Consider the following 16,811-nt stretch of genomic DNA (forward strand, 5'->3'; position numbering starts at 1 on the left):
TAGGTTCTCTCTGCACTGTTGTAGGCAGTTTGGATTCAGTAGTGGATAAAAGAGACAAAATCTTCACTCTCCTGAAATTTTCATTCTGGCTGCTTACATAACTGCCTCCCTCTCCAGACTGTAAACTTCTTTGGAGCTGAGACCACAGCATGTTTGATACATCTTTACATCCCCAGTGCTTGGCACAGAGTGAGTGCTCAGTAAGAAAGTGAAGGAAGGTCTGAAGGCAAATACTGATGCAAATACTTATAAATAGGGCAAAATTACTTGTCATCTCAAAGGAGGGCCTGAACAAAATGCATTTGGATTAGACTTGATGGATGCCTAGAATATCAAAGGGCAAAGATAACAGGAGGAGACAGTTCTGGTGTCCACAGAGCCCTGACAGCAAAGATCATGGACAGCAGCAAGCAGTAGGTGGATCCTGGAAGCTGTCAGCTTCTGCTTTGGCTGTGGTGCAGGGTGTAGAATGAGGAGGGGTGGAAGACAAGGCTAAAGGAAAAAGGATGGGTTGAGGTGACAAGATGGCAGAGGGCTTTAAATGCTCTTAGGAGCATTTTAGGAGTTACTTTATTCTGTTGGCAATTATGAGCTGCTGATTGTTCTTGAAGGAAGAGGAGGCAAGGAAAAGCCCTGGGGATACTGTGGCAGCATGATATTTGCATCAGCGGAACTTTGACTAGAGAGCCCCTTGCCACACTTTCTAAACCAAGAGATTACCTTATGCCCATAGGGCAAGAGGAGAGATCAAGGACCTAAGACACAGAGGATCCCACAGCTACGTGGCACAGCGCTCCAGTACAAAGAAACAGTTTCTCAGCTTTTTCTTATTTGGGGAACGACATTCTAAGGACATCTTCATCAGGGCAAATTAGATTAGGAGCTGAAGGCAGAAATGTTTATGCCACAGTCTTCTTAAACTTTTTTTTTTTTTTTTTTTTTTTAATTTTTTTATTTATTTATGATAGTCACACAGAGAGAGAGAGAGAGGCAGAGACATAGGCAGAGGGAGAAGCAGGCTCCATGCACCGGGAGCCCGATGTGGGATTCGATCCCGGGTCTCCAGGATCGCGCCCCGGGCCAAAGGCAGGCGCTAAACCGCTGCGCCACCCAGGGATCCCGCCACAGTCTTCTTAAACCAGGACAAATAAGGCATATAAGAAACATGGGCTGCAGCTTAATTAACAAATCTACCAGCTGTCACTTGCCCAGTCATCCAATACTGCCATTTATAGATAATTAATGGAACTGTTAATAGGCTTGTGGACATAAAGAATAAAAGACATAAAATAGTCCCTCTGAGAATATATAGCCTACTTAGGGAGCCAGAATAGCTGTATAAAAATATATATAAAAAAAAAAAACACCAAATGGTAAACTCCAAAATAAAGTAACAGAACTCATTGGTTTTAAATGTCACTGAAAACTCCATCATACAGTAATGATTTGTGGCACCTACTCCAGTACCTGGCACACACTGGTGCATAGTAAATATTTATTGAGGGCCACCTAGGTGGTTCAGTCAGTTAGGCATCTGCCTTCAGCTCAGGTCATGATCCCAGGGTCCAGGGATCCAGCCCCACATCAGGCTCCCTGCTAAGTGAGGATCCTGCTTCTTCCTCTCCCTCTGCTTTGCCTCCTGTTTGTGCACTCTCTCTGTGTCAAATAAATAAACAAATCTTAAAAATATATATTTATTGAAAGAATAAATAAACATGATATTTCAGAATTATAAAGAACTGAGTAAGAATGAACTTAAAAATAAAACTTTATTTTATGAAAAGTATCAACAAAAGCATATAAAAACACTTAATATGTTCTAATGACTTCTACAAGTTTGATCAAGAATTGTGAAAATTTTCATAATTCATAACTGTGATCTCCTTTCTGAGACTTGGTCTCCTAATATACATAACAAGAGGATTGAACTTCAGCAATAAAATGCCCTCCTTTTGTGAATCAGAACCCGGTTCTTCTAGGAACAAGGCTCTGCTGAAGACAGAAAACAAGCAAGTCCATCCTTCCACGGTCTGGGCCTCTCAGATGAAGTAGTCACACTTCTTGCCAGAACGTGAGCAGAAAGCACATTAGTACATCCCGAAGGTTCTTAAACCAGACTCCCCAGGCATCAAAGATTTTCGGTTTTCAAGTATTATTAATTACCTTTCAACAATCTCATCCAAAACCTACAGATCAGATTTCTTTTAAATAAACATCCCCAGAGAGAAGAATGTCTTGCTTATGCTTCAAAGACTTCCACCTGCTAAAACTTCAGAAGGCCTGTTATAATCCACATAGGAATTAATGACATTCAACCATGGCTACCCTTCAAATCATAAAATCCCAAACTAGTAATATCTCCATCTATATTCTCAATGCCTGATTTCCACTGGAATAGTAGCTTGCTTCCTGTGGTAGTTTGATCTCCTTGAGTGTGTGCCTCATTATTGGTACTGTTGCCGACAAAATAGAACTTGGCTCTGCTCTTTGTTCTCATTACAACTTTCTGAAAAGAAAACAACCTCAGGCTGGTGGTTTTCAGCCATGGCTGCACACTAGAGAACCACTGTGGAATTTTTTTTTTTTCCACTGTGGAATTTTGAAGCCTGGTCCCACTCCCAGAATTTCTGACTCAATTTGTTGGGGATGTGGCCAGAGCACTGGGATTTTTAAAAGCACACCCGGTGGGACGTCTGGGTGGCTAAGTGGCTGAGCATCTGCCTTTGGCTCAGGGCCTGATCCCGGCATCCTGGGATTGAGCCCCACATCAGTCTCAACACAGGGAGCCTGCTTCTCCCTCTATCTATGTCTCTATCTCTCTCTGTGTGTCTCTTATGAATAAAGAAAGAAAATCCTTTAAAAAAATAAATAAATAAAATCACCCTGTGCAGACAAGGCTGAGAACCATTGGATTGGGCCATCCTAAAGGGCCTAAGCAAACTTTCTGTAGAGAGTACAGGGGAACAGCCCCAAAGAGAAAAAGGTCTGTACTTCAATGACTTTATCTGTAGGTTGTGATCAGTAATGGTTGTAGCATTATGTTGTTCAGATGTTTATAGGAGATCATATATATAAAGTATCCTGTAGTAGACATTTGTCTATTTGGTGTGCCCACCACTCACAACTGCTTCTGAGAAACCTCTTTCCCTACTTTCAATCCATGTAGTTGCTGGAATCATGATCTTGCCCTCACTCCAGGAAAGAATACCTTAACCTAAGCCAGCACTGCTCTAATCACTGTGATTGATCCAAAGATGAGCACCTGACCTAGACCATCAAAGCCAATAAACATCAGCCAATATGTGGACTTTTGCTAGATCTGTTAGGAGGAAGAAGCTCTCTTGCTGCAAGGATAATAAACTGGTGGAGTATAAGTTGCTAGGGTCATCTTGCCACCATAAAGGAGAACCCCAATATCAAGAGAGACATGTTTGTCATGACATCAGTTGAACATTCTGATCAGTCTGACATGTCCCTGGGACATCCTTAGGCATTTTAGCTAATAAATCCCATTTTGTGCTTGAGCACTTTGGTAGTTCACAAGCAAAAGAATCTTGACCAAATTGCACTTGGCAACTCTGAATATGCTTAGATACCAGACCCACTGGGAAATTCAGAATTGGGCCCTCTAGGATGGTTCCTTCTTGCTACGACTTTGCAGAACCAGAGTCTCTGGAGAGCTCTCAAATTCCCAATCCCTCTGGAACCAACCAAACACCATACACCTGCTCTGTTTCTCCTCTGTCCCAAGCCTGAATAGCCCTTGTCTTATACACAAGTTCAAATCACAACTATACTTTGAGACCTGGCTGGCCTACCTCCTGACTACTGTGGCTATATCTACCTTCCATGTTCCCATTTGCATCAAACACTCAGGCTAAACCACTAGTTTTTAATAGCTCATGTACGTATTTTATTATCCATATTGTTTTTTTCTGTGTACATGTTTGACTGATCCATCTTTAGTGTAAGTTTTGAGGGAAAGGATCTTGTTTTAGTCTACTTTCAGGTTCTCTAAATAAAGTGCAAAGCAAGTAAGTGCTTGCTCAATTTAATTAAAAGTGTAGGTTAGGGGGGAAATGCAAAGTTGAGAGTGTCCAGTGTGATCTCAATTTTTTTTCATTGTCAAATATACTTATTTTTAGGATGTGGGAATGAGGACACTTTTAATTGATTCTTAAATTAAAAATTATTTTTTCCTAAGGAAAGCAAACATAAAAATTGAATGAAAGAACCCACGAATATGCAATGCGTTTTCTAGAATAGAACCAATTAAAAACTGCTGTTCCAGTATAGTGATTAACAGCAGCCTGTTTCTCTCTTAAAAGCGTCCCAGGATTTCCAGTTTCCAGTTTGGCACATAAGAAGCTTGAAAGTCATTACTGTGTCTTAACAAGTAAAAGGATGAACAATCTGAAAATCAACAACTCTTCTTAGATCCATCAGAGAAGTGAAGTCAGAGGGCAAACCACTGCTCCATTAGAGGCAAAGACACATGATACAGAGAATCACAACTGATCAAATCAGAAACTCATGGACAGGAATCTCTCTGGATACCTCTGTGGGAATCAGTGCCAGGGCACAAGAAGCTAAACTATAATTGACAAATTATTGGAGGCTCAATGTGGACAAATATGAGAGTTAAAAATTCCAGGGGAAGGTCCAGTGTTAGGGTGGCATTCACACTTCTGTAAGTTTTACCTCTAGTAGCTCTACCACATTCTCATAGTGAGCACCCGAGAAAGACTCCTGTGCTTCCAGCAGGAGGGGTGGGGGGAAATAACCATTTTGAAATATTCCAGAGTTCTGTTCTGTTTACTAAGACCTGCCCTCAGGAGACACTATTTTACCAGAGTCTAACCTATTGGGGTTTTACCAGAACCTAATCAACCTGGGAGAAGGGAAATACCTAGCTCCAGCTCCCTGTAGCCAGTAGCCATCCTGTCCCATCAGAGGGGATGAAAAACTGAGAAGTACATGGGAAGTTCCCAGACCAGGATCTCAGGCTCACTAAAAGATAGATCTAATCCTAGGACCATGGAATGCTTCCCTTCCATCCACACTTCATCACCACATCACTAACCATTTATTGCAGTCCCTCTTGCCCACTACACCATAACCAGCTTTCAGCAAAAAATTGTAAGGCATGCTAAAAGGCAAAAACACAGTTTAAAGAGACAGATCAAGCAGCATAACTAGACTTAGATACAGCAGGGATTGTTGGCATTATCAGAGCAGGAATTTAAAATAGCTGATTAGTATGCAAAGGGCTCTAATGGAAAAAGTAGACAGTGTGAAAGAATAGATGGGAAATGGAAGCAGGACATGGAAATTCCAAGAATCAAGAAGAAATGCAAGAGATCAAAAACACTGTTACAAAAGTGAAAAATGCAGGCAGCCTGGTGGCTCAGTGGTTTAGCACCGTCTTCAGCCCAGGGTGTGATCCTGGAGACCCAGGATTGAGTCCCACGTCGGGCTCCCTGCATGGAGCCTGCTTCTCCCTCTGCCTGTGTCTCTGCCTCTCCCTCTCTCTGTGTGTCTCTCATGAATAAGTAAATAAAATCTTTTTAAAAAAATGAAAATTGCCTTTAGTGGGCTTGTTAGTAGGACACGGATGAGGAAAGACTCTCTAAGCTTGTGGATATGTCAATAGTAACTTCAAAAACTGAAAAACAAATAAAAAATCTGAAAAAGAAAAGGAATAGTATATGCAAGAACCCTAGGACAACTACAAAAACTAGAACATACTTAGAGCTGGAATACCAGAATGGGAAGAGAGAGAGAAAGGAACTGAAGAAATATTTGAGACAATAATGACTGAGAATTCCCCCAAATTAATGTAGACTCCAGGCCACAGATACAGGAAGTACAGTGGACAACAAGCAGGAAAAATGCCAAAACAAACAACAAAACCAACAAAAACTATATCCAGGCATATCATATTCAAACTACAGAAAATCAAAAGTAAAGCAAAAGTCTTGAAAGAAGTCAGAAGAAAAAAATCTTATCTGTAGAGGAGCAAGGATAAATATTACATCTGACTTCTCCTCAGAAGCCAGACGTGCAAGAAGTGAGTAGAGTGGAATGTTCAATGTATTAAGAGAAAAAACCATCACCTTGGAATAGTGCATCCTGGGATATTATCCTTCAGGAGCCAAGGAAAAATACACATTTCTCCAACAAAAATGGATAGAATTCATCACCAGTAGATCTGTCATGCAAGAAATGATAAAAGAAGTTCTTCAGGGAAGGAAAATAATAGAAATCAGAAATCCAAATCTATATAAAGGTTCAAGTTTTAATGGTACCCAGGATTTATTTTAATCAGGTACAGTAAGACATGCAGACCCAAAAATGAAACAGGAGTCACAACACACCACAAAGGGCCAGCTAGGGAAGAACTAAGGCAAGAGGAACAGGCAGAGAAAGAGAAAGAACTCTAGGTGGGAGTCTTCATTGTGGTTTTCCTGGGAAGAAATGAATGAGACAAAGTCAACAAGCTAGGTGGATTTAGAATTGGACAGTTGAATAATGTCCGTGGGCTCTGCACTGGCAGGGTGGTCTCTAGTTGTCTAGCACAATCCTGGGATGATTAGAAAAAGGGGATAATGTCCCAGAGTTCAAGAGCCCAATAAGAGGTGTCAGCTGGAGGTATGGACTCAGGTTTGATTGGTTTACATATCAGAGAAGGGCTTGTGGACGAATCCCTTACTATCTAGGAATTAGTCAACCATGGAGAGAGGCAGTCCCTCCCTAGTCAACAAGACTCCAGATGCCAGAACCTCAAAAACACGGAAATTAAGAAAATGTAGTTAATACAAGAGCATTAGAGAGGAACAAGTAAAGTTAAATACAAACCTTTGTTCTTATTCTTAATCAGCCTAAGAAACAACATTTTGTTCAAAATAATGACAACAATAATGTACCTGATGATTATAGTTTATATATAGGTGAAATTAATGATAACAATGATACAAGGGACAGGAGGAAGGAAGTAGTGTTGTCTGAAAGTGGATCTGGAAGCAGCCAGGATGTCCTTCACCAAGCGGAATGGATAAATACACAGTGGGACAGCTGGACAATATAATATTATTCAGAGCTAAAAAGAAATGAGCTACCAAGCCATGAAAAGACACAGAGGAAGGTCTGATGCATATTGCTAAGTGAATGAAGCCAGTCTAAAAGGCTACGTACTCTATGACCCCAACTGTAGAAACATTCAGAAAAAGCAGAATCTGGAGACTGCAAAAAGATCAGTGGTTGCCAGAAGTTGGGGGAAGGAGGCATGAATAGGTAAAGCACAGAGTATTTTTAGGGCAGTGAGACTACTCTGTATGATACTATAATGATAGATGTAGGTCATTATAAATACAGTGAGCAGTAATGTAAACTATAGACTCTGGGTGAATAAAACAGAAATAAAACCAACTTGATCTGCATTATATTAAATCCAGTGAGCTGGGAATTCTAATCAATGTCAATAACAATCTACTCCTTCCGAGTTGCACGGACTACTCACTACACCTCCACCTAGTGTACCAGCAGATACATATTCCCATTCCCTACAGCTAAAACCCATACCAGGCTGCTGGTTATTCTTCCAGGAGCTTTCCTATGTATAAACGAATCACAATGCTCACTAACCAAAAGCAAACTTGATTCTTACCATTAATATATAGTCAAAACTGAGGCCACATCACAGCATAAATTTGAGGGGATCCAAAAATAAATCTGAAATTTTATGCCAAACTTGTAAACTATTATGATTTTCTAAAACTTTAGAAGCCAAATTATAAACAATTGGTGCTCCGGTTCAGGAAAAGCAGTCTCAGCACTGTCATCTCCTGGGTTATTGCTGGGGCCACTGCGTTGCATTCACGCGGCAAGAAGCAAATACTCGTTTGCAGATGACATTCGGAAAGAACATGTTATACGGAGATACTGCTTTTCCTTAACACTGCCCTTTCCCCATTCTTTTTATATTCTTTATGATGTATGGGATGAAGATAATTAAACATAGATATTGATTACTTGGCAGTTTTTCTTCTCTTAAAATTTTGAACTGACATAAAGGGCATCCCGCCTTTAATAAATGGTCAAGAAATGTGAGGAATTCAAAAACATTCTTTGAATTTTTTGTTGTTGATGTCTTAAAGGATTGATGGTATAGGTAGAAGTAATTAGTAAGAATAAAATCCAGGTCATAAAGATAGTTCAGTTTAATATCATGAGTGCTAACACACTAAGCCAAGAGTCAGCAAACTTTCCCTGTAAAGAGTCAGATGGTAAATATTTTGGGTTTTGACTCCAGTACAAATATTCAATTCTGCCCTTATAAAAGCAGCCACAGACAATATATGTAAACAAATGAGCATGGCTGTGGAGCTGCATTAGGACTGCCACGGGCCCTAGGAACTTTTGCCTTACAAGCTTCCCTTAAGAACAAAATTAAGGGACGCCTGGGTGGCTCAGTGGTTGGGCGCCTGCCTTCTTTTGCCCAGGTCGTGATTCCGGGATTCGGGATCGAGTCCCACATCGAGCTCCCTATGAGGAGCCCACTTCTCCCTCTGCCTGTGTCTCTGCCTCTCTCTCTCTGTCTCTTACAAATAAATAAATAAATCTTTAAAAAAGAACAAAATTAAATAAAAATTATTTTTGATATAGCTTTTGATACTTTTGTGGGCCTTCATGTGAAGAAAAACTTAAATATTTTTGACCCTAAAAGTTTAATTTTTTTCCTTCTGATTATTAGTGAAATTAAAGCATTTCATGAGGCCCTAAAAGTACTGGGGGCCCTAGATACCATGCTTTCTGTGCCTAGTAGATAAGTTGGCCCTGTGGTTATGTTCCAATAAAACTTTATTTGGTGGCGAGTTGCCAACGCTGCACTAACCAATTATACAAGTTTAGTATTATGATATAATCTCTATTATTCTGCCTGACATTTATACATATACATATTTTAATTTTAAAAACTCATATATTTGGCTCAAATATTTCTCCTAAATGTACCCAATTTATATTTTATTAGTATTCATATTACTTGTTAATATATTTCCTTATTTATTTAACTATTTGAAAATCCTCTCATTTTTCTCTACCCTCTAAGGGTATGTGTGATTTCTCATTCCTAATATTATGCATTTTGTTTTCCTTCTCTCTTTCTGGATTATAATAACTAGTAGATTATTCTTTTTCCTGTAATTTTCCTCTCCAAAAAACTTTGTTTTGCATTTATTAATCAATTTGGGTGTTTTGTCTGCCTTAATTTTCAACTTTCTGTCTTTACTTAGGCTCATTTTGTGTCTTCTAACTTCTTGAATTGAATGATTCATTCATTTATTTCTATTCTTCTTTTTTTTTTTTTTATGATAGTCACACAGAGAGAGAGGCAGAGACACAGGCAGAGGGAGAAGCAGGCTCCATGCACCGGGAGCCCAACGTGGGAGTCGATCCCGGGTCTCCAGGATTGCGCCCTGGGCCAAAGGCAGGCGCCAAACCGCTGAGCCACCCAGGGATCCCTCATTTATATCTATTCTTATTTGGAAATGAAACCTTTTGGAGGCAATGCATTTTCCTAACTTCCCTTGAGATTCTCTCTCCCTCTCCTCATCCCATTCGTGCATTCTCCCCTCTTCTAAAAATAAATAAATAAATCTTTAAATTTTTCTAGTGGATAGAAATTTCAAATTTGTTTTATACATTTTATTAAAGTCATTTTATTTTGTAGTGACTCTTTCTTTTATTACTTTTGATTTTAAAGCATTGCATTCAGGGAATGTGATCTGTAATATTTTTCTTTTTTGGAACAGATTAAGGTTTCCCTTTGGACCTGATTTAAACTCTCTCTTTTAAAATGCTTCATGGATGCTTGGGGAAAAAATATATATTTTCTCCTGATGATATAGAGTTCATTATTAATCTATTAGGTCATCCTTATGTATTTTTGTCTATCTAATCTCTCATTTGCAGGACTAACATAAGTGGATCAACATTTCTCCTACCCTGTATTATCATTTCTTGCAGTTGGGCTTTATATATTTCTATACCATGCTAGCTATTTCATAGAGTTTGTGACAGCTATATTGTCCTTGCAAATCATATTTGTCATTTACTATTATTATGTGACCTTTGATTATAGGGTGTGTACCACTCGATGGTAAACTTAATCAGAGAAAGACATCTGCTTTGGCCCATTGTTGTATCTTGATATTTAGCAGTACTGGTCAATAAATGTTGGTTTAAAAAAAGAAAAAAGGTTATAAAAAAGTATGCAAAAAAAAGTATGCATTATGCCTCATTTAATATCTTTTCTATTGATCTCAAGATAATATAACAGCATAATCCCTGCTTTCTCTTGGATAACATATCATTAATATCAATTATCAAATCTTTTAAATTTTAGATGTATCTCTGGTAGAGAGCATTTGGCTGGATATAACTTTCTGATGCAATCTATGAATCTTTTTCTTTAATGGGTAATTTAAATACATATTATATTATAAAATATATGTTTGGACTTGTATCATCTCTATTTTATAAGTTAGTCTTTACTTTTCCCTACTGTTTCTTTTGTTTAACATTTTTTGCCTTGTTGTCTGTTTTTTTTTCTTTTTAATTTCCCCTCTATTGATCATCATTTTGGAAGAAAATACGTCAGATTTTTACTTAGGACAAGCTAAATAAAATTATTTGTAAAGATGTCTTAACTTATATTTCTAAATTTATCAGCTTTAGAAATGAAATTTATGTCCCTTGTCTACAAAAGATAAGAAAAGTAGTCTGCTTACATTACCTGACTCTTCTTTCATTTTTAAAAAGATTTTCTTTCTTTCTTTCTTTCTTTCTTTCTTTCTTTCTTTCTTTCTTTCTTTGGTGTCTCTGTGTGTGTGAGAGAGAGAGAGAGAAAGAGAAAGAGAGAGAGAGAGAGAGAGAGAGAGAGAATGTGAGCAGGAGGAGGGGCAGAGGAAGAGGGAAAAGGAATCCCAAGCAGACTCCATGCTGAGCATGAAGCCCCACACAGGATTAGGTCTCACGACCCTGAGATCATGACCCCAGCTGAAATCAAGAATCAGAGGCTCAACTGACTGAGCCACCCAGGTGCCCCTCCTCTTTCATTTTTTGATTGAATTTTCTAGGGGCAAAAGAAGTCTCCCAATCTGTTATCATGGAATTATCTTTTAAACTTTAGGGTTTTCATACCGTAGCTTTTTATTTTTTACAACATAATTCTTGCTCTGTGAACACAATACCACAACTATTCAATTTTATTTCTAAGTTTAAATAGGATTAATGTGCCATATAAGTCCATATCCATTCTTAGCTTCTTTATTTTGATTTTCCTTTTGCTACCTAAAGCAACCAGATCAGTACTGTCCAACAGAAACAGAATGCAGGCCACACATGCAATTTTAAATTTTTTAGCAACTACATTAGCAAAGAAATACATGAAATTAATTAAATTATGCATTTTACTTAGCCCAATGTATCCAAAATACCATAATGTCAATGGGTAATCGATACAAGAATTAACACAATATTTTGCATTCATTTTTCACACTAAATCTTCAAAATTTGGCTTATATTTTACTCCTATAGCATAACTCAACTTAGACTACATTTCAAGTATCCAAGAGCCACATATGATGACTGGTTACCATACTGGACACCACAACCATAGATCATGGTCCACAAAGGAAATGACATTGTTCTTTATGTCCTCAGCCCAAGGTCTTTGACCCCACAGGCTAAGGAGATGAATGTCCCAGCAGATCCACAGTCCTTACAACACACACCAGTTACAAAGCGCTTGGGCTAGAAGACTTTTAGCAAGTGCTTGTGGAAGACAGTGTTTCTCAAGCTTTAAAGCACATAAGAATTACCTGGGCATCTTGTTAAAATGCAGGCTCTGATTCAGGAGCTCTGGAATGGGGCCTGAGATTCTGCATTTTTAACAAGCTCCTAGAAGATGCTAGTCCTCAGAAAACTGGAGTAGCAAGGATTACGTTATATGTCCTGACATCTGGCATAACTGAGAATGTCTTTCTGATACCTTCCAACTTGCCATCTAGAGCAATCTAAATCAGTGCTAACAAAAATTCAGCACAAGCCATCTACTGAGGTGGCTATAGAATTCCCTGGTCTCATTCCATCATTTTCCCTCTAAGATCTCATCATGGAGTCATTTTCCTCTGAAATCTGATATTGCTGAGATCATTTATATTGCCAGTCTAATTTATTTTTTATTTTTCTGCTTGGATATTTTATCCTTTATCCTTAAATCCTTTATTTTTCTGCTTGGATATTTTATTCTTTATCCTTAAACACCATGCTAATATTATTTGAGTTTGGGGGGTTTCTTTGTTTTTTGATTTTTCAGAACATGGTGAGACTCTTGACATGCCAATGCAGATGCTCTTTTACTTTGGAAAAGTTTTCATCTAATTCTATATTTTTTCAACTAAAAAATACATTTTTTTACATTTTAGTCTTTCTCAAATGAGAAATTTCTTGTGACACATTCATTTAATATACAGTTTTATTTTCCTTTTGATTTGCCCCAAAACTATTTTTAAATCAAAGGTACATCTTAAAATGAATGATAATTTGAGTTCATAGAAATACAACATGTTTTATATTTATTTTCAGTTCCGTTTATCCCTTTTTTTTTTTTTTTTTGGTCATTAAATCTACATAGTCTGATGCTGTTTCTCTCTTACTTGTTTTCCATTACTGTTAGTCTAACCATTTTTCTCTCTTTGTCCTTGCCCTCTGCAATCTATGAGATTTTTTTTTTCAAAGTTGTCCTCTAAGGCAAAACTAATTTTCCACCAGATTGACTTATACCTTCTTTTTTTTTTGACTTATACCTTCTAATTTGGGTTTTGGTTTTATGTTCTTTCTGAGCTTTCCTTGCCTTTGTCTTTCATTGCTTCTTGCATTTCTCTGAGCCCTTGCTTTAGAAAACCTGTGTTTAAAAAAAAAAAAAAAAGAAAGAAAGAAAAGAAACAAAGAAAACCTGTGTTCTCTAATGCCTTAGAGTTTAGAGTAATTTTCTTCGGTTTCCTGGAACAACTCTTAATCTTTGTTTTGCGTATAACAAAGGCTTCCCTTTTTCTTGGAAGTATTTTTGCATAAAACCCATACTGGTGCTTTGGGTTTTCTGTGCATCTCTCTTAATGTGCGTTTGGGGCAAGGGTAGAGGTTAAAGTTCAGGCAGCAAGGAGCCAACAGTAGTTGGTCACACACATTTCACATACATAGTTCTCATTCTGTAGTTTATTTTTATTTAGAATAGACGTTTTCTTCATTATATTCTTAGCTGCTTACTACTGTTTATAGAAAAACTATTGTTTTTTTCCCTAAATTTATCTTGTAGTCAGCTATTTCAATTAACTCAATTGATTTTCAATTTTTTCTCTTAGTTATGGTCTATCTAAAACAGCAAGCACTTATTTCTTATTATGTATCCATCACTATTTTTTGTTCTTTATCTTTACAAGATCTCTATGCAATGAGTACTACTATTACCCCATAAGATAGAAGAAAATAGTGGTGTTAAGTGTCTTACCCAAGTTTACACAGCTAGCAAGTGATTAAATGCTGATTTGAACCCAGGTATATAGGCTCTTAAATCATTACATCATCTTTAATTATTAAATTACAAAATTTCATTATGTTATCTCCCTCTTTCCAAATTTTTTTCTTACCTTATTGCAATCGTAAAAATGAAGTATGCAAGGTTATCTTCATTCTCTCATTTCTTTTACAACCTGACCCCTCCTGATAAGGAGATCAGCTGGGTGCCAGAAAAGCTAAGGTTTACAGTAGCTCTGTGCTAACTGAGCATATGCTTATACACAAGGGTTTAATAAATCTAGCCTCAACATTCCTATCAATGAAGTGGTAATAAATACATCTACTTTTTTACCCCTCAGGATTACTGTTTGATTTAAATATAGCCATTTATGTAAATTGCTTCAAGACCTAGATAGAGTGCGCCCAGGTGATTCAATCGGTTAAACAGTTAAGCGTCTACCTTAGGCTCAGATCATGATCCCAGGGTCCTAGGATGGAGTCCAGCATCAGATTTCCCTGCTCAGCGGGAAGTCTGCTTCTCCCTTTCCCTCTGCCCTGCCCCCTGCTTGTGCTCTCTCACTCGCACACACTTTCTCTTGCTCTCTCTCTCTCAAATACATAAAATCTTAAAAAAAAAAAAAAAAAACCTAGGTAGAGATACGATTATTAGCACATTTTCAAAGCCAGAGCACTTCTATTTCAGGGGCCTGTCTGCTTAACTTGAACATCCTCAAGCCATCCAGCAGCCTAGAAACTTGTTATTATCACATTTTCTCTACCACCTTCTATTCTTTAATGCGTACACATGTACATACCACTATCCACCACAACCATTGGCACTTTACAATCTCCAAAGAACCAATCTGGTCCTGCATTATTTTTTCAGAAACTCTAGTTGCCTATTTATTATCCAATATTCCCTCTTTATCAATAGAACCCTTATACTGATGGATAGGGGTGCTCAGCTATAAAACCACATTTCCAGGGATCCCTGGGTGGCGCAGCGGTTTGGCGCCTGCCTTTGGCCCAGGGCGCGATCCTGGAGACCCGGGATCGAATCCCACGTCGGGCTCCCGGTGCATGGAGCCTGCTTCTCCCTCTGCCTGTGTCTCTGCCTCATTCTCTCTCTCTCTCTGTGACTATCACAAATAAATAAAAAATTAAAAAAAAAACTCTTTAAAAAAAAAATAATAAAATAAAATCACATTTCCAAACCTCCTTTGTAGCTAATGTTAGCCCATGAAATAAACACTGAAGGTGGATGAACCAGAAGAAGAGTAGGTCTTTCTGCATGATGATTATACCCTACTATTGATAAAGAAATAGGCTCTGTGAGGGAGTACAGATTGCCCCAAAACATGCAGTCTCTCCAACAGCAAAGATGATGTTCCTTCCACTGCACAACACTGTTTTCCTAAAGTTCTCATCCCACTATTCTGGTCTCTTCATGTCCTTTATTATCTTCCAACCATGCTAAGGGAGATGTCTCAACGTGTCACTCGCGTCCATTAAAGAAAGTAGAATTTTGCAATGGCTTTTCAGAGACCAAGTCTTGAATTACAGTATGCCCCCAAAACTGGCTTGAAAGATTAGAATCCGAGCAGGTCAGAAGAATCTAGGGCAGGACCACAGGGCAACTGCCAATGCCCCACTGGCTAGTGCTTCCTCATAAGGTAGGTATGCATCTTGTTTGTATCCTAAGTCCCAGCTTTGCCCAGTGCCCATCACCTTCTCTGCACCTGCGCAGAGAGGACCTGGATCTGAGATCCTAGGAGATTGACAGGAGCATTCTCAAAGCAAACTGCAATGCCGTGAAAAGTACACATCTCAAGTAAATTCCTGTCCCCCACTGTCAGAGCTAGAGGGATCCAGATAAATGCTCCAGGGTTAAAAATTCTTCTCTTAAAAAAAAAAAATTCTTCTCTTTTGGAAGGTGATTTGAAGGAGGGAAATAACAACATAAAATATGACAAAAATAAGACTTATGTTGCAAACCTTATACTCCATTATAAAAGGATACTGAGTATGCTCTTTGAATTCTTATAAGCAAGTTCTGTGTGCAGCCATGATTCAGGAAGAGGAATATTTACAGTGGCAAGCTTTATTTTCACAGGCACATGGCATTCTTACCAATAACTTGTAATTTTAACTGACATTTCCAAAATTGTTTTCAAAACAGAAGTTAGCCTTTGAAATCTGTGAGCAAGCTTCTCGGGTGTTTTAACTTAAAACATGCATACATAATTAACTATGATCATTGTGTTAAGTATTTTGTCTAGTCTAACATATTAATAAAGATTCAACATTGTAACCATACAGCAGGTAGGGAACTCTGGGGGAGATACTTTGGAATAATGCTGCCAGGTGCCACATCAAAAGCATACCTCCTGCATCCACCCATTGACAAGAGTGGAAAACTGAGAAATATCCACAGAAATTCACTCGAGAGTCTCAGAATGACTCAGTAGTAGAGTTAGACTTAATATTTAAGTTAGCCACCAAAAGACAAAACTAACAGCAAACCATTCATACAACCTTCATCACTGACTATTTCCTGAATGAGGTTCCCAGTAGTGATGAAGGAATCTGCAGGAATGGTTCAGAACCTTGGAGATAGTAGAGTTAGACTTAAATATTAAGTCTAACTCTATTTGATTCATAAGAAATCTCAGGATCCCTAAATATTCTACTTGTAAAATGTATCAAGTAGACTTCAATACGAACACCAAAACATATGTCTTAAAGATTTTTAGAGTTTTTAAGCATTTTTGCTCAGAACTTATAAAGGAAATCTCTTTCAAAATACCTAATCTGACATTCTAGGTTAAAAGCAATAACAAAAATTAACTTCAGAAGGAGCACTTAAATACCAAAAACCAAGATAAATGTGGGGGATATGAAACGCTACACCGTATTACAAAGATCCTGGTTAAAGGAAAGATAAGCCACCAGGAGATTTTAAAAGTACACAACTTTCTCCTTCACTTTGAAAGAACCTTGCTTGAGGCCTTGCACAGAGTAGAGACAAGGTAAAGTTCCTTTAAAGCCCTGAGTACTGTTTTCAGGAAACCAAAGATCACAGTTCACAGTCGGACACTGAACAGCAATTGCGACAAGCCATGAATGTTTCAAAGTTCTTATTATATCTGAATATATCCCAGTATCTAATGCCTTATGACTTCTCCTCTATGCACCCCTTCCTGGTTACCTGGGAGTTTCTGCCTGGAGTGAGG

General features: G+C 38.1%; 1 protein-coding gene across 1 annotated transcript in view; it reads right to left on the reverse strand.

Annotated features, from left to right (window-relative positions):
- Positions 1-16,811, reverse strand: part of COL6A5 (collagen type VI alpha 5 chain) — a 129,710-nt gene that overhangs the window by 112,201 nt on the left and 698 nt on the right. The window lies entirely within an intron of this gene.

This window comes from Canis lupus, chromosome 22 (assembly GCF_048164855.1).
Source record: "Canis lupus baileyi chromosome 22, mCanLup2.hap1, whole genome shotgun sequence".
Taxonomy (NCBI): domain Eukaryota; kingdom Metazoa; phylum Chordata; class Mammalia; order Carnivora; family Canidae; genus Canis; species Canis lupus.